We start from the raw sequence: 25744 nt of genomic DNA on the forward strand, positions 1-25744 counted from the left end.
GGAAATTCTGACGCGCTCGCACAAGGTGTCTCGGTCATCTCGGAAACGCTGGACGGACAGCGAGCCGGCGGCGTGACGGGAACTTGTAAAACACAAATCATCCGGGTCATCAGGTGAGTGCAGCGCGTCTGTGCGCGAGAACACACTGTGTTATTTATCCCTGTTTCTGGAGACGGTGCGCTGTAGTGTCACATGTGAATGAAGTTTGCCCGCGCAGTAACCTGAATGTTATTATGAGTGGATTTAAAAGAAGCAAAACGTTTAATGTAAGTTATGGTGTGTTTAGTGTTCAATAGTTTGTCCTGTGTACAGTCTACAGCCAGCTGCCGCATCAGAGTCAGCGCAGAAATCCTGATGCAGCGCAGTGCACGCGCTATACGGGTGTTACTGAGGGGGAGGTTCTAGAATGGGTAAGTTTTTTCCTTTCCCTTATTATTTTTTTCAGGTTTGGGGGAAAAACAAGCCGGGTTTGCCGCTGCGACATAGATGTGTGTGTGTGTCGGGTTGTCGCGCCTCTGATGGCGTGTTACGCAGTTCCTATTTCTCCTTCTCCTCTCCTCACTGGACCATTTAACACACATTTCTCTCAAATCCTCCCATTGTCTATTTATCAAATAAAGAAAACCCGGGTGAATCCTCAGTAATAAAGATGTCTTATTCCTTACATATATAGACTATATTCGGTTTATGTAACGTATATGTCTGGACTTTTTTTTTTTCATTATATTTTTGTATTTACTGATTTATTTTCATCGTATGATGTTTATTTAATCCCGCAGAGATTGCATGGCGATACACCCCGAGTTTGTTAAATGCTCAGTCCAGGCCAAATTGTTAGCCAAGTGCGCACCTTGTACAGTATTTCCGATGTAAACAAAGCTGGAGTTAAGGGCGACTCGTCGCTAGGTGTCGCTGTTGTGCGTAACCTCTGACACACATTCTGTTACGTCATCTTTCATGTGATTAAAAAAAAATCAAGAGCATGAAAAAAGGTGATGCCAACCCGCCGGTAAACACCGAAAAGACAGCAGGGATGAGGGACAACACGGATTCCCTGAGGAAATTCAACCCAGACCTATATACTTTAACAGAAGCATACTGGGTTCAAGCAAGTCAAAGGAACATGTTGTTCCTGAGCTGCCAGTTATCCAGACTCCCTCTACCCCCTGGACCTGTCTGACTCATGCTGGTGCCCCACTTCTGGTTGGAGATCTCGTCACATGGATGCCCCATGTGTCTCTTTGGGATGTGTCCGGTGTGTAGGGACAATTTCACTCTACCATGAAGACGGTTCTGTCCTCGACTGATGTTGACAGCTGTTTCTCTGAGGACTTGACTTGGCTGCAGTTGCTCGATAGTTCAGGACTGGAAATTCATACAAGTCTATCTGAGTTTTCAATAACTACCTGGACTCCATATTAACATCAATTAACATCAATTAACATCAATTAACATCAATTAACCTCAACTGTTTTGCTAAACTGCCTGCCACCTAACACACAGTATGAATGCAGATCAATTTCTGCTCTCTGTTTTACCCAAATGAGGATGGGTTCTGTGTTGGGTCTGGTTTCTCTAAAGGTTTCTTCCTATTACCGTCTCAGGGAGTTTTTCCTTGCCACTGTCGCCTTTGGCTTGCTCATCAGGGACTGTTTGACCCTTTTGATTCACACACATTCACATTTCATTTGAACTTAAATAATTCTTTTGATTGTGTAAAGCTGCTTTGCGACAATGACAATTGTTAAAGTTATCTATGTAAATAAAAGTTTTTTTTCTGTACATTGGTCAGAACTTGCTCTTTTAATGAATATCTTTACATTTCATACATTGGAGAACACAAAACCAGTCTCAGAAAAAATTCTGTCTGTCTGTCCGTCCAGCCAGATTATGTCACAGCATCATGCAAAACTGGCTTGACAAAATTTAATGAAACGTTTGCAGTACTTGGTTTAACCTGCACCATAAGTAAAATCTAAATGCTAAGTTTAAGCAATGTTATGAACAGTTGTGTTGCCGGATTTAATAATCTATTTTAAACCAAGCTACTAATAAGCTACTTGCTCAATGTAAACAAACACCTACACCAATATGTATTGTATTAATTAGGAAATCTAAACTGAATATTTTTACTGGGCTTAATTAATATTTTCACTGCTGAAATAACAGAGCTGAAGTTGTTGTAAGACAAAACTTGTTGTTTTCTTATCTTTGATTCATTCGTTGATTACCGAACAGGGAGTGTTTTTGACTAACAATGAAAGAAGTACAACAAGGCTTAAGATACCATAGAAATTTTTATTTCTTTACATCAGTGAGTTAGGCAGAGAGATCTGCTGTACAGAAAGACAGGCAGACATGCATGTGGGCTTCAACATGAAATAAAATCACTGATTACATTAAAGCTGATCACTTTATTATTTTTTTTTTTACCTTTTAACCTTTTCTACAAACTCTTTACCCATCACGACAGGTACTTGCGCTAGTTGGGCAATAATTGGTTAAACAAACAAGTTATTTCCCATGAGAGAATTCATTCTTAAAAGATTTTATGTTGGGTGTAAGCTGAGACTGAAATAGTTTGTCCTTGTAGTTTTATGAACGTTAATGAATTCTCTATTGTCTACCAAACCTGCAACAAGACCATTCACAATGTCAGGACAATATCAGGTTTAAAAAAATAAGGGTTCAGTGAATTAAAGGAAAGGAAAAAATACCCGTCTCTGTCTTCAAACTGAAATGGAAGGTCATTTGTGACCCCTGGCAATAGGGATGAGAATCACAAGGGACCACCTGATATGATATCACGATACCTAGGTGCTGATTCGATTCATATTGCAATTCTGTAAGTATCACGATTTAATGCATATCCCGATCTGAGAGAAAATGTTTAAAACTATATAAGCCAAAAATGTTGGTATGCATTACGTATCTAAATGCTTTTTTCCTTTTTTCAGGGCTGTTGGAACAGTTGTACTCATCAGTCATTTTTCCAGGTCTGTCCATTTTTATTTTCTGTGCTATTGTTGAAAGACAGATGTGGATGTCCAAAAAGGACATGAATACTAATTTAACCAGATCAACCAATTAGAATCATTCCTTAAACATAAAGTTTAATTTTTCTATATTTTGGAAAGCCTTTTTTTTTTCGGTAAGTAATAGTAATAATTAAACATTGTTGCCCTCAGTGATGTCAGTACATTACACTTTGGGGAAAGGGCTAGAGCAGAGAAATTAAATGTAAATGCAAATTCTATTAAAAATCGGTGATAATACAAAAATTTTGAAATTTCAATAAATAACATTAGAAATTAACATAAGGCCAAAACCTGGATGTTAATTATTCATCATTATTCAATATTCAAAATTCCTTAAGGAATTTTGTTGATTGTAAATACTTATTTTGCATGATGTTTCTCCGTAGCTGATATATTTTTGTAGGCAATGTGCAGTTTAAATGCTGCACAATCTTGGATGCTGTGTTTTTTAGCAGCCTTGTTTATTGAAGACAGGGAAGCAAGAGCAGAATTTAACAGCCTTTATTGTATATTGTACATAACTAATTTGTTTGAATTGTGCTTTTAGAACTGTTTAACAGTACAACTTAAAGGGAGGCAAAAGGTGCATCTTGTTACTCTAAATATTAATATATGTATTATATTATATATATTCAACTATCAGTAAGAAAAAATGGCAGAAATTTGCAACCTATAAATGACCAGAGTTCAGTCATGTCATATGAAAGGTTGTTAGTTCCTCTGTTCTTTAATGCATTTCATGTTTTACAGTTAACGAAGAGTGGAGCATGCTCCCAGGCACACAGGGTAAGTGTGCTCTTATCATGCACAATTTATGGCCAAAATGATTCCTTGAATTAATCAAGCAGGTTAATTGCAATACCTCTTTAATTGTCAGTAAGTTTTTCCTGCAAAGTTTCTTTTCATAGGATCTGTCTGCAATTGATATTTATAGCGGAATGCACAGACATTAATTACTGTTACAAAAAGAGCTGACACTTAAGCAAGGAGATGAATGATAGAAGAGAGGCACTAACTAAATGAGACACAGTAAGAAATTTCTTTTGCATCTTTCAGAGAAAGTTTGTGGTGAGATTTTTCATTCTGTAACCCATTTTTTTTCTTTATAGGCACTATAATGTGTAATTTAAATATTTTAATTAATCTGTGACTTGAAAGTTATTATGGATTATGACAAAGCATGGGCACTTTCTCTACACAAACAAGCTGTGTGTGTGTGTGTGTGTGTGTGTGTGTGTTGCTTATAAACGTAACACAATGTAGTGTCTATAGCAGTCATATATTCAATTTCACCAATCTTACCCTAATCCATATGTCTTATTATTATTATTATTATTATTATTATTATTTGTTTTAGCATTTCTGGGATAAAATGATTTTGAAATATGCCAGTGATGAAATTAAAATGGAAATCTGAAGTCGTTTCAGAATGTAGATAACTTTGATTTGATAAGAACTAAGATTTAATAGCTGCAGTTATAGCTATTTTATCATGCTGAAGTGCAGAGCAATTAAGCTTTGCAGTATGAACTTGTTGACTCTGCCTTTTTTTTGTCTTCAGCTGAATCATTTTAGCATTTTTAAGAGGAATGAGCTGAATCCTCACAATTTGCAAGTGTTCCATTTTTTTTTATTTTAAGCATTGATTAAAACTATAATTTTCCGTGGCTTTTGTGAATGGCAGAGGCAGTTCATGTGCGTCATAGGGGCCTGGGCTTCTAGTGAGGCAGCAAAGAACTACCTTTTTTTTTCACCAGGCCCCGAGGCTCCTTTACTGCTGACGAATTGAGCTGCAGGAAGTGGAACTCACAAGAGAGATGACGCAGCTAAAATTAACTGGGCCTGTCACCTCCTGCTGAATGACCGAGTATAGAAATAGCAGAAAGGAAGGACCAGGGTTAACATGCCTCATTAGCTATAGTACCATGTCATGCACAAAAAAACAACACAGAGTGGGAAATGACCCACTGGAAAAGGGGAAATAACATGCGTGTAATGAGGCTTTTTTACAAGGCACTTCATAAAGAAAATAATTGGTCCATGTGTGACCTCATTATTATAGATGATTGTTATTTCAGATAGACAACAATATTCCTGTTTTGAATAGGATTGTTGGATTAAACCTTCTTGAAGGAAGCATCTATTGTTTCAAATAAACAGTTTCTTTTCTCTATGGGCTGTGATGGAACCACATGATGGGCTTGGCTCTTCATTTGGATATCTTTGATATCACTGCTCCCTTAAGTGCAGAAAACGAATTACACCATTACACAGTTTTTTATCAACTAAACCTATGTCAACACCTCACTTAGGTCCAGCCTTTATTCTGCTTATCTGTAGTTGCACTGCTTTTCACCAGCATTTGTCAAAAGTAAGGCAATTAATCATACATTGTGCTTATTTCAGCTATGTTCAAATTTGTGTGATATTATTTGCCTTTTGAGATTTCATATCTGATTGACACGACGGGCATTGGTTGCTCAGTGGTAGTTTTCTCGACTGCCATGCGGAAGGGAAGTCCCAGGTTTGATTCCCACCCAATGCCCAAACTCCCAGCCGCTGGATGCAGTGCTGGTCCCAAGCCCAAATAAAATGGGAGGGTTGAACCAGAAAGGGCATCCGGCGTAAAACCTGTGCCAAGTTGTTGTGCAGATCAGACGGTCTGCTGTGGCAAACCCTCAATGGGAGCAGCTGAAAAACCAAGAACAATTTCTGATTGTCCCACAGGACAAAAGTTTATACAGTCGCTAAAGTTTATACCACCTGGCATGGGGAAAAATTTTTTTTGCGTGAGTACCAGTTCTGTGGGTGGGAACAGCAGGACGTAGTAACTTAATCACTCTTTACAACCATGGTGAGGATAAAAGTATTGCAGAAAACAGAAAACATCTAACATTTCTGTGAGTCTGTGCTCATGATTGCTGCAGATTCCTGTTCTTGGCTGTCAGCGCAAACCAGTCTGGTTATTCTTCACTTATCTTCCTCTACAATAAGGTGTTTCAGCCTGCTAGATTTTCCTCATCATTCTGTGAAATTCAGAGACACTTATGGAGATCAGCATTCTTTGAAATACTCAAACCTGCTCATCTGCCACCAATAACCATGCCACACAGTAACAAATTTTACACTTTTATATTAGGGCCCAAGCACTATGACATCGGCCTATGTTGTCATAGTGTGTGAATGGCCATATTGTTTTCCTAAGGATTGTTATTAGGGCCCAAGCACTATGGCATCAACCCTGTGTTGTCATAATGTGTGAAGGGCCCTATTGTCATCCTAAGGATTTTTTTTTCTTCAAGATTTGGAGATTTTTGAGGGTCTTACCATGCTCAAAAACTCATGAAAATTGGCGGACTTGTTGGAATCTGCTGCCCTCAGGCTGCCTTAGTGTCTGGTGTTCTTTAAATGCATGTGCCCACTGTGCCCAGAAAGCACATGCACTGTCTTTCTAGTGTGTCCACGTGGCAATGGCGCAGGGTGCTTGGGCCCGCTCATCGTTGCTTGCAGTTAATATTGGCAACCAGGCTGGTTGAAATGTGCTGCCTTTAGGATGTCTGTGAGTCTCACACGAGATTTTGCTGCATAGCTCATACACACTTGCATGTACAGTATGCGCACGAAACCTAGTACAAATTTAAAGCCTTTTGAGCTTTGGTTTATTTGTGTGTTTTTCTGCTGGCTTGGTGTTACCCAACCCCTGCAGAGTAAATTATTTAAGATGAATTAGGGGGGTTATGACAGCCACTTTTCAGAAAGAGTGTTTTGGTACTGTTGACTGCCACTGTATTGCTCCGTCAGACTGATTGAAAACAGAATTGTGTCAGTTCATCTCAATCAGTTTTATTATATTCCTAATTTTTGAAGTAACAATATTTAAATGAGTTAAAAGATTAGCAAGGCAGCACCTTTGGCGTCGAGGGTTCAGTTTCTGCCTTATGCATGGTGGGTTTCCTCAGTGTACTCCGTTTTCCTCCCTATTGGTGTTTTCACAGTGTATGACTGTTTGCTTTTGACACCATCCATGGTGTACCCAACCCAGTGACCTGAGCCCCTTTGAAAGGCTTCAGACGTTATGCGACCCTGTTAAAAATTAATACAATAGAGAATCAGTGAGAGTAAAAGCCTAACATTAAAATGCTTATGGGGATGATCCTGTGATCACAATCAGTGCTGTTGATGGTTGACATCAGATGAACATGTGCGCCATAATTTCAAAAACTACTCCCTCTAGTCATCTACGATATCATCCTTTTCATTGTCAACTGTAATAAAGGTGATGGTGGAAATCCTCCTACTTTTTGCTGTTCTAATAATAACTAGTTTAATTAAACATATAATTTAATAAGCCATAAAAGTATGACCACATGCATAATAGTGTATAAACCCCCCTTTTGCCACCAAAACAGCCCTGATCCATTGAGGCACGGACTCCACTAGACCTCTGAAGATGTGATAAAGGATCTGTTGCCAATGTTTTGGAGCCAGATACCAAAAGTTATGAAAGTTGCAAAGTGGGGCCTCCGTGAATCAGACATTTTTGCTCGATTAAATTGAAATGTGAAGAACTTGCTAGCTAAGTGAACCCTATAAAATCGTTGTTGTGTTCCTCAAACCATTTTTAAACCATTTTTTTTTCCGTGAGTCAGGGCACATTGTCCTGCTGTAAGAGACTCCCACTGTCATTACTGTCATCAAGGAATTGGTCAGCGCCAATGTTTAGGTAAGTGATGTGCGTCAGAGTAACATTCAGGTAAATGGGACCCAAGGACTCGAGGTTTCCCAGCAGAACAGTGCCTAGAGGATCATGTAGCCTCCATTGGCTTGACTATTTATCCTAATTCGTCTGACCACCTTTCTATCAGAGCCAGAATTTACTTTCTCATCAGTTTGAGCTACAGCAGCTCTCTTATTGGACCTACACAACCTACACGGGCCAGCATTTACTTCCTATGCGCATCAATGAGCCTAAGCTGCCCATAACCATTTAGGCATTTGGCAGACATTTAGGCATTTGGCAGACGCTCTTATCCAGAGCGACTTACATTTTTATCTCATTACACATCTGAGCAGTTGAGGGTTAAGGGCCTTGCTCAAGGGCCCAACAGTGGCAACTTGGTGGTTGTGGGGTTTGAACCTGGGATCTTCTGAACCGAGCTACCCCAGTAACCCTGTCACTGGTTCACTGTTTATCCTTGTTTGGACCAGTTTTGGTAGGTTTTGACCACTGCAGACCAAGGACATCTCACAAGATCTGCAGTTTTTTTCAGAGATTCTCTGACCAAGTAGTCTAGCCAATTTGGACCTTGTCAGAGTTGCTTAATTCCTTCATGCTTGCCCATTTTTCTGCTTCCAACACATTAGCTTAAAGGACAAAATGATCACTTGCTGCCTAATACAGTATATGCCACCCACTTCATGGTCCCCTTGTAACGAGATAATCAGTGTTAATCACTTCAATGTCCGTGGTAATAATGATACCTGATCTGCATATACTGTATGTTTCAACTCAAACTCTAAAAGCTTCTTCTGACCCTTAAACTATGTATTTAGCTCATTTATGAGGCTGGGTTTATAAAGAAGAAATAATTTTTTTAAAACAGTTTTGTTCAATCAGTCTCTTTTAGGCATCACATAAATAAATTACAACAAAGGTCAACACTAGAAGCAGAGGCAGAGTTTTAATGTTCTCTGATATACAGCGCCCTAGCTCCTGCTCCAGCACACAGCACACTTCTGGCAATGCTTCCTGCAACACTGGCAGAAGTTATTTCTCAATTCACTGATGTGACATTGTGCTAATGAGCCATTGATGTGCTGCTTGCAGTGCCTATCTTCAACTGAGCCCTAAGAGGCTTATTGGTGTGTGATCTTCCTGCTGCTTGCCATAGTTGCTCACCTGCTCCTGCTAGCCGTGCCTCCTCTGTGAGCATAATGTCACAGAGAGTAGCGTGCTGGGAAATGTAGTCATGCCAAACGGTGTCAGCTGCCGAGTTGGGAGGGTTTTGTTTTTATTTTGATTTGTACCACAATATTTGTTTTATATTACATTATATGATATTATATTGTATAAGCAAGTTTTATTGTATTTGTCTGTTTTAACAAATGAGAAGGCTTATCAAAACTGTGAATTAACCTATTCATCTATCCTTTCAAGTTGACATCACTAAGAGATGGTTAGCTGCAATAACCCGTAACTCACACTCACAACACCCAGTCATACTATGTGGGCAGTTTTGAACTGTAGTCAACCTATAAACTGCCTGGACTGTGAGGAAAACAGGTTTTCTCTAAATAATCTGAACAAGAACCACGCAAACAGCCCAGAGGTGAGACTTGATCCTCCAACCCTAAACATGTGAGGCAACAGTGCTAACCACGAGGCCACCATGATGCCATAACTGGTAAATCATGCGAATAATCACACCATATTGTTTGTGTCATCCAATCATTAACTCAGGAAAACATTGCTATGAATCCGTTACATATATATTTGGTTTATTTGCTATCCTTATGCAGTTTCTTGCCATGCAACAGTTAAGCCTCAGGAGAGAAGGAAGTCTATAAAAAGTTCATAGGATGTCCCATGGTAGTGGAGCCTCCCTGGTGACTCTCGGTGGCCCTCTGATTTACTGCCTGCGGCAGAATTTCAAAAGCCAATACCTTCCATGTCCCTTTTTGTTTAATACACATCTATTTCCTGTTTTTCGGGCGCATACCTGAATACTGGAGTCACATTGCGTTTCACTGTTGTTGTTACCCTACAGAGAGGATTTGTTTCCGACACGTTTGCATTTTGCACTGGTTTATTTCCCTCTGATTAAGGTTGCTAATGCGAGTGTTTGTCGTCGACTTTTATTCCTGCTTTAATTGCTAGGATTTCCACCTCCTCTGTCTGCTTTCACAGTACGTAGTTATAAATGACAAATGGCAGTTCTGATATTAGCAGATTGTGTCTGCCCTTCAAAGATGTGACCCAAGAGACGGAACAACATAAACAGAGCCTAGCTGTTATGTAACGGTTGCTCAGCTTAGCTATGTGCCTTTAAAAGCTGTGGGTTGTCAGGTGATCGGGCAAGCGCAGTCATCTCAGTTCACCGAGACGTGAGTGTGTAATCACACAACAAGATGAGACACTGGAGTACAGGAGGAAGAGAGGGAAGAAGAGAAAGAGGGAGCTAGATGGGCAGAGACACAATTAAAGGAGGGCAGAGGCAAGAGGAGGACATGAAGGAAAAGAGAGCGAGAGAGAGAGACGGCTGTGTCTGTTTAATTGTAAACAAGCGATTGCTCTCTCTCTCTCTTTTCAACTTTCTAATTTCCGACACTGTAGCAGCGAGCCGTTGTGATGCTGGGTTGAGTTTCCCGTGTGAAGAATGGCTTGTGTAGCCATAACAGAGAGGAGAGAACAGGCTGGAGAATTAAATGCTGCGTCACACTGTGTGCACAAGAGAGAGAAACAGTGAGAGAGGAAGAGACATAGAGCATGGAAGAAAGGCATTGTGGGAGCATGAGCGTTTGCAGCAGATATTCAATTGTTTGCTCGCAAAGTCTTTGACATCTATTTGTATGGATGTGAATCAGTAAAAAAAAAAACAAGTTATTCTGCTGTTAAAAGCCAATGAAAATAGAGTAAGCAGCAGAGGGAGGAGTGATTGTGAAAGAAGGGAGGGTGACAGAGAGCAGGAGAGAGAGAGAGACAGGGAGACAGGGAGGGCAAGATTTTTGGATTAGTTGCTACGTCACTTTTTCACATCGAAAGGAAAGCAGCAGCTAGGAGGACAGGAGTCCGAGTCGCATGCTTTTCTCCTGCCCAAGCGCGGCCGTGAGTGAGCCTCAGCCCTCTGTCTACTCGTTCGCCTCTCATCCTACTCTTTTTCCTCTCCATCCTCATTCTCAGCCACCCTTTTCTCTCACTGCATCTGACGCCCGAGTCCGCACTACGGAATCGCAGCTCTGGGTTCCAACACCGATGCGGAGGAAGCTGACATACTTTTTATTTGTATATATATATATATATATATATATATATATATAATGTGTGTGTATATACGTGATCGCGTCGAAAGCGTATTAGCAAGCAGGTGGGCAGGTGAAGGGTTAAAGACAGGAAGGTTCTGGAAGGTTCCTATATTCAAGGAGAAAGATGATGGACATCCTTCACAAAGACAGATAACAATGTTTAAAAATAGTACGGCAATACTCTGTCTTTCAACAGTATTTGGACCAACGAGGAAATGAGTGCTTAGACCTTGAGCACTGTCTGTAAGTCTGTTGTAGGTGTGTAGGCTCTTCCGAGTCTTAGTATCAGCTCTCATCCCAGTGATGGTCCCAGCCTGTTGAGGAAGAGGCACTTCATACTGCATTTGGCCTTGTCTTGCAAATCATACACATTTGAGGCTGTGGCGTTTAGGACTCGATGATGTTCTGTGGGCATGTTGTAATGGGTTAAATGTGAGAGCATTGCTAACAAGAACTATGCTTGTGATCTCCTGGCACACGCAGGCAGTCAGAATGTGCTGGTTAATCGGGGCGGTTTCATCTGAATTGGACTGCGGCTCATCCTGTTAGCATGTCCCTCAACTGCACTCATTTCTGCATAGCCACTGAAAGCAGCGCATGTGACTCAGCCATATCTGCTGCGTTCAGACACCAGTGTATGATGTACATTTTCCTTTTTCAGTTCCTTTACTGTCTGTCTCTGTCTCTTCCTCTCTCCCCGAAAAACAAGGATGGCTTGAGAAAATGGGGCTGCGCTGAAAAGACTCTAAATGTCACGCCAAGCAGATCAGGAAGAGGGAAAGAAAGAGCGAGAGAGAAATTGTTTACCTTGCTCTCTTGGTGACTGTGCCCTGGCTGCTGGCCAGTTCACATGCACTAGACCTCTGAAAGCAGTCACGTCAGGCAGCTAAGCGACAGCTCTCTCGTCCAATCAGAATTTCGAAGCACTTTTGAAGAAGGAATTCCATTGGGCAAGCTCAAACTAACAGGTGGAGTAGGGCCACTTATTGGCCACAAGGTAATGTTATTATTTACAGTCGTGTGTTTAATGGTTAGATGGAGAATTAAATATTGTGTGTATGATTTTTTTTTTTTCAAGTTTTTTTGGAGAATATAACTAAATTTGGGATGGGAAGTTATGTAATGTGGTTTATCTAATAAGTGATATAGTTAGTGAGATTATGTGAATATCTTATGTATCTTATTTTATAAGAGCATACGTGTTTTATTTTTTATTTTTTCGTGTTGCCAGTCATAGTGCTGTGTGAGAGAGAGAGAGAGAGTGAGAATGTGACGCAGATGATCTGTGCCTGTTGCTCCGGTGTTTATCAGCTCCCCTCTTCCTCTGCTGGCTGACCACTGAGTTTCCTGTTTAGAGCGACAGAATGCTTGCACCTTGATTTCGAGTGGTGTCTTTTTATCACTTTACCTGTTTGTTTCGCGGACTTTTAGAGCCTCGCTACGGCATCCACATTTTTTTTTGAAGCAAAGTAGAGAAATTCTCTCCTCCCTCCTTAGGAGTTTCTAGAAGCTTCCTTGCCGTTTTAGACTCCCGACCAGTTTGTGGTTTCTTTTAACCCGTGGTGCGTTCTGGGATTATAACAGAAACAAGTTCTAGAAGAACAAATTGTAGAAGAACAAAGAAGATGAGCACGAGGCACTACGGATAGCCGTAGTGCCTCGTGCGGCTCTGTCTGCAGGTAGGACATGGGTTTGCATAAATGCTAGTGGCCCGCAGTGCAGCTGTTGTTGCAGTCATTGCCACAGCCTGGTTGGACGTGGTGGCACCATGGGCAACAGGGGTGTGTGGTGCTTTATGGATGAGGCGGGCCACAAAGCTAAGAGCTTTGGTCTCTGATGTACATAGGAATGACAGCTGGTAATTTTTGTTAATGTGCCTGGTTTGTTCATCATGCTCATGACGTGTGTGTGCTTGCGTGCTCTTGTTGGGATTTTGTGTTTGCCCTTTGATTGTTCGAAGATTAAAGATGACATGGGAACTTAGTAAAATAAGGAGGATAAACTTTATCAGGGATGGCATTAAGCATTTGATAAATGAGCTTGGTAGATTCCAAACTATCATTTTTTTCCGTCCCTGGTAAGAACCATTTGTTTACGGTATTTTTTAGGTAAGGGGGTTATTTACTACTGAGTGTGTTTAGATACATCATAGCATATATGTAAGTTTTTATTTCAGCTCCAACAGGTTTTGCGTTATGTTTTCCACATCGTGGTGCAAATAAGTGTTTTTATTCTTATTTAACTATTCTTTTAATTCCATTGTAATGTTTAAGATTACAGATAAAGTTCTTTCCAGCTTAATGTTTTGGCTTCTTAATTCCCTGTTAGATTTTCTGCATCCTGGTCACACTAGGAAAAAAAAACGCACACACTGTACCTTTAATTCCTTTTTAAACATTACGTAACACACTGAGGGCCCGGCTACGACAAACAAACGCAGTAGCAAGAAAGCAAGAGGGAGGATAAGCTCTAGAAGCAACCAGATACCTCCAAACAGCAACTGTCACCAAGTCTTGTCTATGCTCTGAGCACGGGAAACTCCCTTGAACATTGTTCCATCCAGCAGATAAAGCCTTTGGTGTGCCTTTCTGTCCTTCCTCTTATTGTAGTGCCAAAAAGCATACATGTAGTGTTTGAACAGATCAGAGAAGGGAGGGAAATTTTTTTGCGAACTTTTACCACTTCCTACAAGATCCTTTAATCAGACAGGGTAGGCAGTATAAAGCAGGAGAGAGGAGAGAAAAAAAAAAAAGCTTGGAGGAAATCATGGCTTGGGGTGTGGTAAGACAAGTGTCCATTTACCTGCCAGGAAGTTTGGCGCTATGGATGTGCGGTATTGTGAGATTTGACATTCCAAAGCATTCAGGTAAATTATTTTGTCTTTCAGTGCACTAGGCAGTGCTTGTCACCACACCTCTACAGTGCACTGGCTTCTCCCAGAATTCATTTAACTAGTTCACTCCTTTAAGAACCACACGTTGGACATTGAAGTAAGTGCAAAAGAATCTTCACAACATGTTTGATTGCATGTTGCCTCAGGTGAGCTGAACTAATCTTTTCACCTGTTGGAATTAGAATTCTTTTACAGTCAGATATGTAAGACATTTTCTGTGTTGCATGCTGAGACACACTTGCCTTCAGGTTGTCAACTCGCTGCCAAAGGCGCTGCCATATGACAGCCTTGCATTTCAGCCCTTGCTATGAGGCTCACATTTCTTCCTTATTGATCTAGGTTATAACACGACTGATGCTGCAGTGTGTGTGAATACTTTGAAGAACCAAATGTTGCTGTGAAGTACAATGATTTAAGATATGACACTTTAAGACCTGGCTTTGAGAATTGTATTGTAATTTATTACTTTTTTTTTTAAGATGATGATTGCATAATTTTGATCTATTAATTACAGCCATGGTGAGATTAAGTTACTACCTCCATCGTGATTGTTGCAGTTCTATTTTCATATTCATTGAAAGCTCATTAGTGAAAGGACCTGCTTTCAGCCGTTGCTGGAAATTATTCCCATGGACAGCTAGGCCCTTGCTCAAGCTGTTGAATACTCATAAAAATTAGGTTAATGTTTGTCTAGACTGAAAAAAAAGTTCAAGAGTAAAACAAAGTAAACTTTTTGGGGCTCCAATGTGGTGCAAGTATTTGCCTTTTTATCAGGAGAATTATCAGGAGAGCGTGAGTTTGAATTCTTTCTCTCTCTCTCACTCTTTCAACCCAGGTTATTAAAGTGACAGTAGCCAATCTGTGGGTATCATGGAAGTAAAAAAAAAAAGGTAAATAGATAGTGTTTTCCCTCACAGAGTATGTGGTGCAGCCAGAGCTGCCCAAAGGGAGCATATGCCCGGTAGTTGTTATGTGGTAGGGGAGCTAGCTATTGGAGAGGTGGGGTATTAGCAAGTGACCAAATTAGGTTAAATATATCCTGAATTCTATCACTCTGGCTTTTACTCAGAAATGTGTAATCAGATACTAATTGTATAGTGTTTTATATTTACTTGTCCAACATCCTCCATCACAGACAGTAATCATTCCTTAAAGGCACATTAAAGTATTTCCTTTTATCCAATCAACATTTTAAACCTGCCTGTCAGCTCTTGTGGGAGGCCATTATCGATGTCTGGTAGGGGTGATGAATAAGATTAAATGGTCCTGCCTTTGCTTTTGCTAGATTCTCTAAAGTTGTTCGACTGATAATCATAATAGTCCTTATAGAAACTAGTGTTGGGTTTCTTTGTAAAATGGGTTGTTGGTGTGTTGATAAGTGGGTGTGTTTGTGTAAGTACACACGTCATCATTAGGATTTAACTAAACAAATAGGTAAGAGCCACCTATTGTAGATGTTGCTCTGTTTCAAAAAGGTCAAATTACTGGTCTAACACAAGCAAAGATTACATCTTGGGATATGAAACTACCAAAATTATTAAAACTAGTAATTAATAAAAACCTGGAAGGATAGTGGTAAACCATCATCTTTAAGGAAGAAATGTGGTTGAAAAAAACATTCTGAATAAGCATGATGGGAGATCACTTAAACTTTAAGTTAATAAAAATGCAGTAGTAGAACTCATGGCTATGTGTAATAATGAAAATAAAAGATTTTCCACACTCACAATGCAAAGAAAACTCAAGGGATTCGGACTAAACAGCTGTTTAGCCTTAAGACAACCACGAATCAGTGAGGCTGAATAGAAAATTTTTAAGGGATATCAGTGTTCAGTGTGCAGGCTACACACTGAACAACTAATATCATTATCTGTCATTCAAAAGTAGCTCAATAAATACTTTACTCGTACTATGTTGTCTACTTCATGTAGTAGTATACAGCAATCAACCATAGCAATAATACCACTTAGAGTGAATAACATTGACTATCTCTTTGCACTTATCAATGAGTGGGAAATATTAGTGAACATGTGAACAGTTTACTCTTAGAATGAATGTTTTTAAAGCAGGAAAAGTGGGTGATTTGTAAGGCTCTGATTGATATTGAATTATGATTGCTAGTTGACTAGGTCAGGGGATTCCCAAAACTGCAGGTATTGTGGGGTGTTCCTAGGATGCAGTGATTAGAACTTATGAAAATCTGTCCCAATGGAGGCAATCAGTGAATACCTGGAGAGGTTTAGGGGGGTGCCCAAGGCTCACTGATTCACAAGGGGGAGTGAAGGAAGCCCGTCTGGTCTGAGCTATCAGTCAGCTACGGTAGCACACATGGCTGAAAAAGTTAACGCTATGATAGAAAGGAGTCAAGTGCATCAAACCTTGTGTGTGTATATGGGTTTGCAATATTTTAGACCATGCGTGTTTTCCTGAGTTTTGAGTGAGAGTTAATGAGAAATAATTAGTGACTATAAAGAGCAGAGTAGTGAAATATTCTTATAACTGTTGTGTTTTGAGTTTGGATGTGGTTTAAAAAGGGAAACGATGATAGATTTAGCTTTACCTCTTATAAGTCCTGCCATGAACTGGCTGACTGGTCAGGTGTCTCCTGTTGCCTTTGTACTGTGACATACTTGCCATAAGGGAGATTATAATTTGTAGGACAGATACTGATTCCCTTAAGCTAACAGTAAACAGGCCCACACAATCTGCAGCACAGTCAGTTTTGCAAATGTAATCAGAGAAATCAGCTGCACTCACATTTTAGTAAATAGGCTAGGTGAATATAATGTGTTTATGTTAACACGCACTTGGAAATAATGGTACTACCCATTTAACTTTTCATTGTCACTGGGGTGATACCATCAAAGAGGCAAATTAATTGTTCTATATAATTGTTCTACACAAGTTATAGAACAGGCACTCTCGATGGTACCACCACAGCAACAAGAAAAAGCAAAGTTTGGTCCATTTTGATTATTGAGAGTGCAGGAACCTTTTGAATTCCATTTTTATGCAAATCATGTGATGCACAAATTATTTCTGGAAAAATGACCTGGCTCAGCTCGTGATGAATTTGTTTTTGGAAGGAGTTTTGGTCCATGTGCCTAAAATCTGGCTTTTAGGGAATAAGCCATTAAATATTTGGCCTGTATACTCACCCTCCACTTCACAACATGAAAATCTGTACACCTGCTTATTCATGCAGTTACAGTATCCACTCAGCCAATGATGTGGTAGTAAGGCAATGCATAAAATCCTGCCTATAAAAGGTCTAGAGCTTCCGTCATTGTTTTACTACAAATAGCAGAATGGGAAAAATGTGATCTTGGTGACAAGGTGGTCATGGTTGTTGGCAGCAGACTAGCAAGTTTGAGTATTTTAGATATTGCTTTTTTCCCCTGCTGTTGCAAGCAATGCAAGCTCCAATAAAAGCACGTGCACACCCAGTTTTTTTTTTTTTTTATTTAACTCCAGTATGAGAAAAAAAAAATTAGGGGGTGATTACTCAGAAATTTGCATTGCAACTGAGATTCTGTTTTATAAAGAGCCCCACTTTGGTTTTGCAGCTGTTTCTGACCATGTAATGTAGGCAAATGTTTGCCCCCCTTAAAGCAAACAGACAATGTTATTGCCAATTGGTAATAGTCGAGGGGCACGAAACGATTGTCACGTTAAACATGAAGTCACAAGCTTATGCTACATTTTTACAGGCAGAATCATACTGATGAAATAAGTCTGAGGAGAATGCCAGGACTGGTTTGAGCTGACATAAAGGCTTTGGGTACACAAAATAACTACTCTGTACAACCATGTTAAGTTGAAAAGCATCTCAGAATTAACAACACATTAAACCCTGGGGCAGATGGGCTGCAAAGTTTTGGCATAAGCAGCATGTACCAAATAATCCACGGAACCCAATCGGTCATGTGTTAACAGTTCAGGCAGCTGCTAGTGAGTGATAGGTCTCACACCTTGAACTGTTTAATATCTATCAAACATTGTTTGAATACTTCCATCTTTCTGGGTATTTTGCTAACCACATGCACCTCCCTTTATGACCACAATCTACCCACAGTATAATGGCATGATAATGTGTCATGTCACAAAACACAAAAGTCATCTGGAACTTGTTCACATGACCGTGAACTTCGTGTACTTTAGTGCGGGAGTAAGTATATATAAATATGTTTTAGTATTACAGCTTGCTTATTGTTGCATACCTTTAGTTGGTTGTGGATACCGATTGACCGCATTTCTCCATTGTGACTGATCTGACATTTATTTTCTCCTGTTTTATAACATATCTAGTGCAAAGGCATGCAAGGTGGCTTAAAGGTTATAATGTGATATTTCTGAGGGGTCTGTGATTTTAAAATTGGTATTTCTTTATTTATTGGATTAAGTTCAACTAAAATAAAAAATAATAATAATCACTGGTGTAATCGGTAAAACTTTCCGCTATAGTGGATAGACTTGGTCAAGAGCATGTAGGAGTGGGCAGTATTAGTCAGACCTTTTTGGAAGTGTTTGGCAGGTTGAAAAGGCTTCCTCTTTGATATCTTTGGCTCTGTTGCTTGGTTTGTGAGTAAGGAGACATCCAGTATACTGCCACTTATCCAGTGTAGAATGGAATTCATGTCTGATTCATGTCTTTTTTGAACCTAAATTTTAAAACATTGGGAATATAATTAAGTTGCTTCACCTTTTTTTTTTTTTAAAGGTAATATTCACGCTAGTCAATTTCTTTGTAACTTCTGTGTTATAAATACAGCTTTATATATACAACTTATTTGGCATTTACTAACACAGCTAAACACGTCCATTAATGTGTGTTTATTACAAACATAAGATGCCAAAAGCAGCAAATAACAATTTTATAATACCTAACTTGAATGGTACATACAGAGGGTCTTTGTATTGCATATAACCATTGCTTCAATCCTTTTTAAAGCAATCCTTGATAGTTTATGAAAGTCTCATGTTTTTCAAAAACATTATTATAGTTAATACAGTGGAAGCTCAGTTCATGAACGTAATTTGTTTCCAAGTTCTGGCCGTAACCCAATTTGGTCATAGACCGAATGTACCTTTCTTAGAGAGACACGCTGATGTGAAGGAATGAAGGAGAGAAAGATGGGTGAGAAAGCGGTTGGTGGTTGGAAGGAGAGTTCACTTCCATAATAACACTGGGTAATTCTCCTTCAGGGGTTTTCTCTCTCTTTTTTTCCCCCTTGACTGCTGGTTTGTACATGGCAGCCGGTTTCACTAGAAATCTATCCAGAGACATTTGTTTCTGCTGTTCAATTGTGCAACAAAAAAGACTCTGCATTATCGTTTATAAGATTTAGTTTTGTTAGGATGATACATCTCGGCAAAAGCTTGGACGTCACACCACTTTGCACTAAATTCTTTTATTACTGTATGTGCGCGGATCCACGAAAAAAGACTGAGCAAAACTAATGCTGGGTGACACACTTGTACCTTTGTTCAGCTGATAGCAGCTTGGGATGGGGGTTTCTGGGTCGTGATCCAAGGAGGAGTTCGCAAACAGAGACAAATTTTAGGCAAATGTTTTGGTCATAAATTAATTTGTTCGTACTCCGATATGTTTGGCAACCAAGGTTCCATTGTATAAACCATTACAGGATTGTAGTGTGGTAATAATCAGCACAGGAAATGAGTTTACTTGCTTTAAAACATTTAAATTTACCTGCTTTAAAACATCTATTTTAACAGCACATTGATGAGACTTTGAGAAAGTGCTTAAAGGTATTTTTATTTTATTAATTTCCATAGCATTTGCCTATTGAGTTAAAATGATGCTTCTATGATAAAAGTTATGATAATAGTTTTAAAGGATCACAAGTTTGAATCCCAATAACCCCACACAGCCACCTGTGGATGGGAATCCAAACACCCAAAATTGGCTGAACTCTCAGGAAAGAAACAATGATGTACTCTGTGAATCACAGTGACATTTGCCTCATGGCCATGTTGGGTGTCTATGAGCTTGTGTTGGTGGAATAGCACCTACCATCTAGCTAGTATTCATTGCTACTTGCCAAGAAGTGCTTGAACCCAGATGATTGGCATTTATATCCTTTTCTCACTATTTCTGACAATGTATCTTAACAAGAAAGTGAACGTTGGTCTGGGCCAACAAGGAACAAGTATCGATTGCCTCATAAAAAATGTAATATAGGGATGTTAAAACTGTAATCATGCATGTGAGTTGCTATTTAATGCACTGGTTAATGCACAATATTTTTTATAATGTAACATGGCATAGAAAGTAAATACTTGTGTCTTAAATAATTTTTTTCTGTTTTCTGTTAATTTCAGCAAACCGATGAGCAGGAGGAGATCCCGGGAAAGTGGAGAAACGTGACTCCTCTTGGAAGCTGGTTTCAGATGGTGGCTTAGAGTGTTCCTGTCAGTATCTAGCACCATTTGAAATCAGTGTTCTTGGGGTGGGAGAAACATCCTTCTGTTTGTAAAAACCCTGTGGTTTCTGTGTTTTTCTCTAAATTGATACATGATTTTGAAAATTCAGTTTTACTTAGTTTACTAAACATCTAGATCATGTCCTGTCACCAAGGCTGACCGATTTCTTCTGGTGTTCAGAGTCTTTTGGGGTTTCTAGCACCATTTGAAATCGGTTACAATGAAGGACAGAAACCGGCGTTTAAAGAAAAGAAATGAATAATTTTCTGCTGCCTGCTACATTACTGAAGAGATGTTTGTGGAAAGTGGTAAGTTGCAGAACTATTACACAGATAAATAAATGCCATAGGTTGGACGATTTTTTTTATTCATAAAATACTGTAAGAGTAGCAATCAGATATATTGTTCACTACCAGTCAAAAGTTTGGACACTCCTTCTAACTCCATTGTCTTTCCAGATTTTTATTTCTTTCTACACTGTAAAGCAATGCTGAAGGCATTTAAAATATGCAATAATCTCCTTTCAACAGTTGATATTGAGATGTGTCCGCTTCTTATGCTCTGTAATGCTTTCATAATGCTTTCGAAAACTGGGGATTTTTGAGGTTGGTAACTCTAAGTGAACTTCTTTTCTGCAGCAGAGGTACTGCAAGTTTTGGTCTTGCTTTCCTGGAATGGTCTTGATGAGCACCAGTTTAATCATGGTGCTTGATGGGTTTGCAAATGGTGGTTTCACACAGGAATTAAGTATGCATATTACACTATACACAAGTATCGACATCCTATGGTTAAATGGATATTGGCACCTAACCATTACACCCATGCTTGGTTAAATGGATTTTGACCTCATTTGCTGTCGAAACACTTGGCGCCATTTCTGGGAAGGCTTTCTACAAGATTTTGAAAAGTGTCAATGGGATTCATGTGTCCATTCATGTCATATAATACTTGGGAAGTCTGGAAAGCTCAGCTCACCTTTAACGTTTTTTTTTTTTTTAGTTGGGTTAAGGTCAGGGCTCTGTGCAGGTCACTTAAGTTCCTCCACACTGGAGATATTAAACCATGTCTTTATGTCAGGGCACAGTCTTGCTGGAACAGGAAATCCATGGATACCCTTTTCATGAAGCTTCCAAAGCATAGTTCTTATGCTGATATTGCTTCCTGGGGCAGTTTGGAACTCTGCAGTGATTTAATAAAGGATAAGTGATTTCTTTTAATATCTTACATGCTTCAGAACATTTGCCAGCACCACTTTGCATTTGTGATGTATTGCTCCGTAGCTGAGGTGCTGTCTTAGATGCTTCCATTCCACTAACTTACAGTTGACCAGGACAGACCAGGCATCTTGTGATGGGGCTACATTTAAAGTTAGCCTCTTCAATATTACCTATTCTACTCCCAGTGCTTGTCTATGGAGATTGCGTGGCTTTTTTTTTTTTTTTGAAAACATGGAACACATTTCTGACAGTTGGCAAAACCACATAAAAAAAACAAACAGATGTTTTGCTATGCCGAATGTCTACAAGAAGTCAGTGGGGAGAGTTTTCTCAGTATGCTCAGAGCCATGATCAGACTGCCTCCTTCATGTATGAAATGTTGTCCTTCTAGGAAGTCTTTAATAGCCCAAACATGTGGAAATGGAGCACGTTCAGGACTGTACTGAGGATGTGGCAATAACCCCCAGACGTTTCTGTAATTTGCAAGTGGTGTTCGGGAATGATTGTTTATACAGTTATACAGTTGCCACAGACAGATGCTTCACTTCCTCAAGCTGGGGACAAGTTATCAACAATCTTCAAGGATCAGCCAAAACTACTCACTGCATGGTTACTGGAACGACTGCAAAAGGCTCAGAGCCACCTCGGCTGGGATCGTCATTCATGGACATAATGCTTCTGTCATTACGTCTTATATCTTCATTCATGGGAAATTCCATCTCAAGTCTGGGTTTGACTTTTAACTCTCCAAGTACTTAACTACTGGTACTTTTGATTTGCAGATAAACCTTTTTGTTCTACCAGAAATTATTGTGAAGGATTGTATTAATAATATATTCTTTCATAACTTAAACACCGCATATTCTGGGTTTATACTATATGATTATAAACCCACTTACTATATAAGTAATAGTTATGCTGCATTGCATAATACATTTGAAATTTGTAAATGCAGCATTAGTAGTATTAGCCTACTCTTAATTAAGAGTTTAAAAGCCAGTGTATTTTTTTTTGCAATTTCTTTTAAAAAATATATATATTATTTGCATCATGCTTTAAACAAGAAATTGCCAGAAAGTTAGGTGTGCAAGAACATGAGCCAACCAAACTGAATGGAATTAAGGGGAATGCCCACTGCATGCCATGCCATCCCAAATAGCATCTGAGGCCATTTTGGCTGAATGGGCACAAGCCCCAATAACCACATTATAAATCTAAAGTAATGCTTTTCCAAAAGATTAAAGGCTGTTAAAGCGGCAGCAAGTGAACCAAATCCATGTTAATGCCCATGATTTTGGTCTATGACGTTCAGGAAAAGATTCAGCTGTCCACAAATATTTGATCATTAAACACAGTTGTAGAAGAGTAAAGCCAAACTGTTTTTTGCGCTGAAAGAGTCTTCAACATAAGCTTACTGCAAATACGCATCTTGGAATTAACAGTGGAAATTATTGCAAAATCACACCAGGATCTCTAGCCATATGTGTAGTTACCGGCTCTCAACAGTGTCATTGGTGATTCATTAATCCAGTATCCAAGAGTTCTGTTGTGTACAGATTACATTTCAGATGATGTATCTCTCAAAAAAAGAGGCTTCTTTTAAAACACTGAAGAAGTGGAAGAAGGAAAAGCATTATCAGTGTAACAGTGATATGGGTCCCAACCAGTGATCTAGACATGACACTAGAAATGTAGTCTTGAGTTCAGGTCCAGTGTAAACATAACCAGGATGAAAACAAAAAAAAATATGATAGAGAACAAGAGTGAAACAAGAACTAATTTCTGGGGAAATCCAACAGTAATGCTTTAAACTAATGATACCTGACCTGTGCATGCTATCTGAAAAGGCTAAAGCTCCTATAGATTTATCAAAGACGAAGTCAGAGCAAATCTGATGTCCAAGTCAGCAAGAGTGGAGATTAGAATTTGGTGATTTACTGGTCCAGAAGGTTGAGAACAGAGATGGTAGATTTCTCTGCCTTTGTGTGGGGTCTCATTGCCTAGAATGTAAGTGACTTGTCACGCAGGCTTGATGACTAATGAATGCCTGAATGGTGGTGACCTTTGCGAAGTTCATCATAAATTCACTAGAAGAGAACAAGAGAGAGAGGTAATCGGTGCCTGACACTCTTGGAATGTCAAAATTTTCCCCATTACATCTGCAAAGAGCAAGATAGCGGTGTTGATGTGAAAGGATGGGGAAATAACATTTCTTATGAAGGAAATAGTTGTGGCTTTGGCACAAGAAAATGGTCCGAGGGGTCAAATGGAATAGTGTGTGAAAAACATACTGTAAACTGTATAAAACTAACCCTCTGTGAAGCTGACGTCGCCTAAACCTCTGGTTAATCCATCAATGGGCAAATGAGCAGAACAAAGAGAGACTGGCTGTTGTTTGGAACATACCTATCTAACTCAGTTACCACCCAGAAGCTAGCAAGCTTAGCTTCAACAGTTAAAATCCAATAGTGACTCACGTTAATTCATATGCTGATGCATTTAATTGAACATTGCTAGCAGTCCTAATTATTCATCTTTATAGCTTGATGTAACTGTAACTGATTAGTAACATAAAAATACACCAATAACAGTTGTCGTGAATTGGAAATCTAGCTATGGAAACCAAACTGTTCTTCGTTTTATGTTGTAAACGTATTTATTTCCTTATCTTAACATGTGGATTGACTCACTTTTGGAGCCAGCCCCCGGTGGACATTCAAGGAACTTCTTGTTTTCTCAATTGTGCATTGGCTCCATTTTTCAGAGCTACAGTAGAGGATGCACCTTGGTGAAAACAAGATTGTTGCTAGCGTTTAACAATTGTTTGCTTGTTGCTAACAAGCAAACAGTTGCTTGTTGCTAGCGAAAACAAGATCGTTGCTAGCGTTTATGATTGACCAGGACAGAATCTACAGTTGCTACAACTCCACATGAGCAAACAAAACTATTCCACACAAAACAAAAAAACAAAAACAAATGTTATCACAACCTTTATTACATTTTATTGACAATTTATTATGATGGTTTATGTGAAAAAAATATAAAATATGACCATTGTAAAATAGTCACTGGACACCAACAATGTAAAAATCAAAGTAAATTACTTAACAAAAAGTTGGGGGAGGAGACGACAGGGTTATTTGACGGGAAATTAAAAAAAAAGTTTAATATTTAACTATTAAATATTAGTATTCCTAAATGCTGTTATACATATACAGCACTCACTCCTATGATCAGTCATGCACACACATTTAGTTTGCATTCTTTCCCTGTTCCTGAACTGGAAACCAGTGAATTTTTGTGTGTGTCTGTGTGCGTGTGAGGGAGAGATCCTTTCTCTCTTTCACACCTACAAGTGGATGTTGATCAAACATTAAACTTACCCATCATCTAATGTCCATTTAATCTGAAAATAAAATTAAAGGGTTTGACTTCAATTGTGTGGATGGTACTAAACTTTTTTAATATTATCTCATTTTCTCTATTAACCAAGGACAGAAATATTTCTATAAAATGTGGAAACTTTACTATTAAAACATATCTTAAATGATGTAAACTTGTTTTTATACACAGGAACATAAAAACACTTTGTCCCTTTGACCACCAGGTGTCAACAGCAAGTTAAAAAAAAAAGCCAGTGAGCTGACCCCCACAACAATACAGTACATCCATGCATCTATGCAAGAAAAACGCATGCTTTCATGGGTTACCTACAACAGTTTATACATAAGAGGTTGTGGCCCAAGCACATAAACCAATATACGTCAATCCTTGCATTTGATATCAGAATACACATTACTGAAAATAAGGTATTTGCTTCCTTAATACAGTGGGAGTATCTCCACCATGCTCAGGGAAGACAAGGGTTTGATTCTACAGACATGGGGGTGCAGAAGGCAAGTGTAATTTTAGTGCAGCTCCCAACCCTGAATAAAATAGGAAGGGCTTTGCCTGAAAGAGAATCCAGCCCAAAGCCTGTGCCAAATCAAATATGCAGATTGAATGATTTGCTAGGTGATCTCAACTGGAGCTGTTGAAAGAAGAAATGGAAGTACAATGGGAGGGTTGCGTCAGGGAGGGCATCCGGCGTAAAACCTGTGCCAAGTTGTTGTGCGGACTGGGTATTCCGC

At 39.2% G+C, this 25744-nt stretch overlaps 1 long non-coding RNA gene across 2 annotated transcripts; it reads left to right on the forward strand.

The window, feature by feature from the left end:
• On the forward strand, positions 1-25051 carry LOC128510366 (uncharacterized). Of its 2 annotated transcripts, none has more exons than XR_008356109.1 (5): positions 1-113; positions 313-410; positions 2958-2996; positions 3789-3824; positions 20296-25051. It is a non-coding gene; the product is annotated as an uncharacterized LOC128510366 (long non-coding RNA). The 2 variants fall into 2 exon arrangements; XR_008356108.1 differs by having other exon boundaries at positions 12-113; positions 287-410.
• Positions 25052-25744: the final 693 nt, after the last annotated feature.

This window comes from Clarias gariepinus, chromosome 22, assembly GCF_024256425.1.
Source record: "Clarias gariepinus isolate MV-2021 ecotype Netherlands chromosome 22, CGAR_prim_01v2, whole genome shotgun sequence".
Taxonomy (NCBI): Eukaryota; Metazoa; Chordata; class Actinopteri; order Siluriformes; family Clariidae; genus Clarias; species Clarias gariepinus.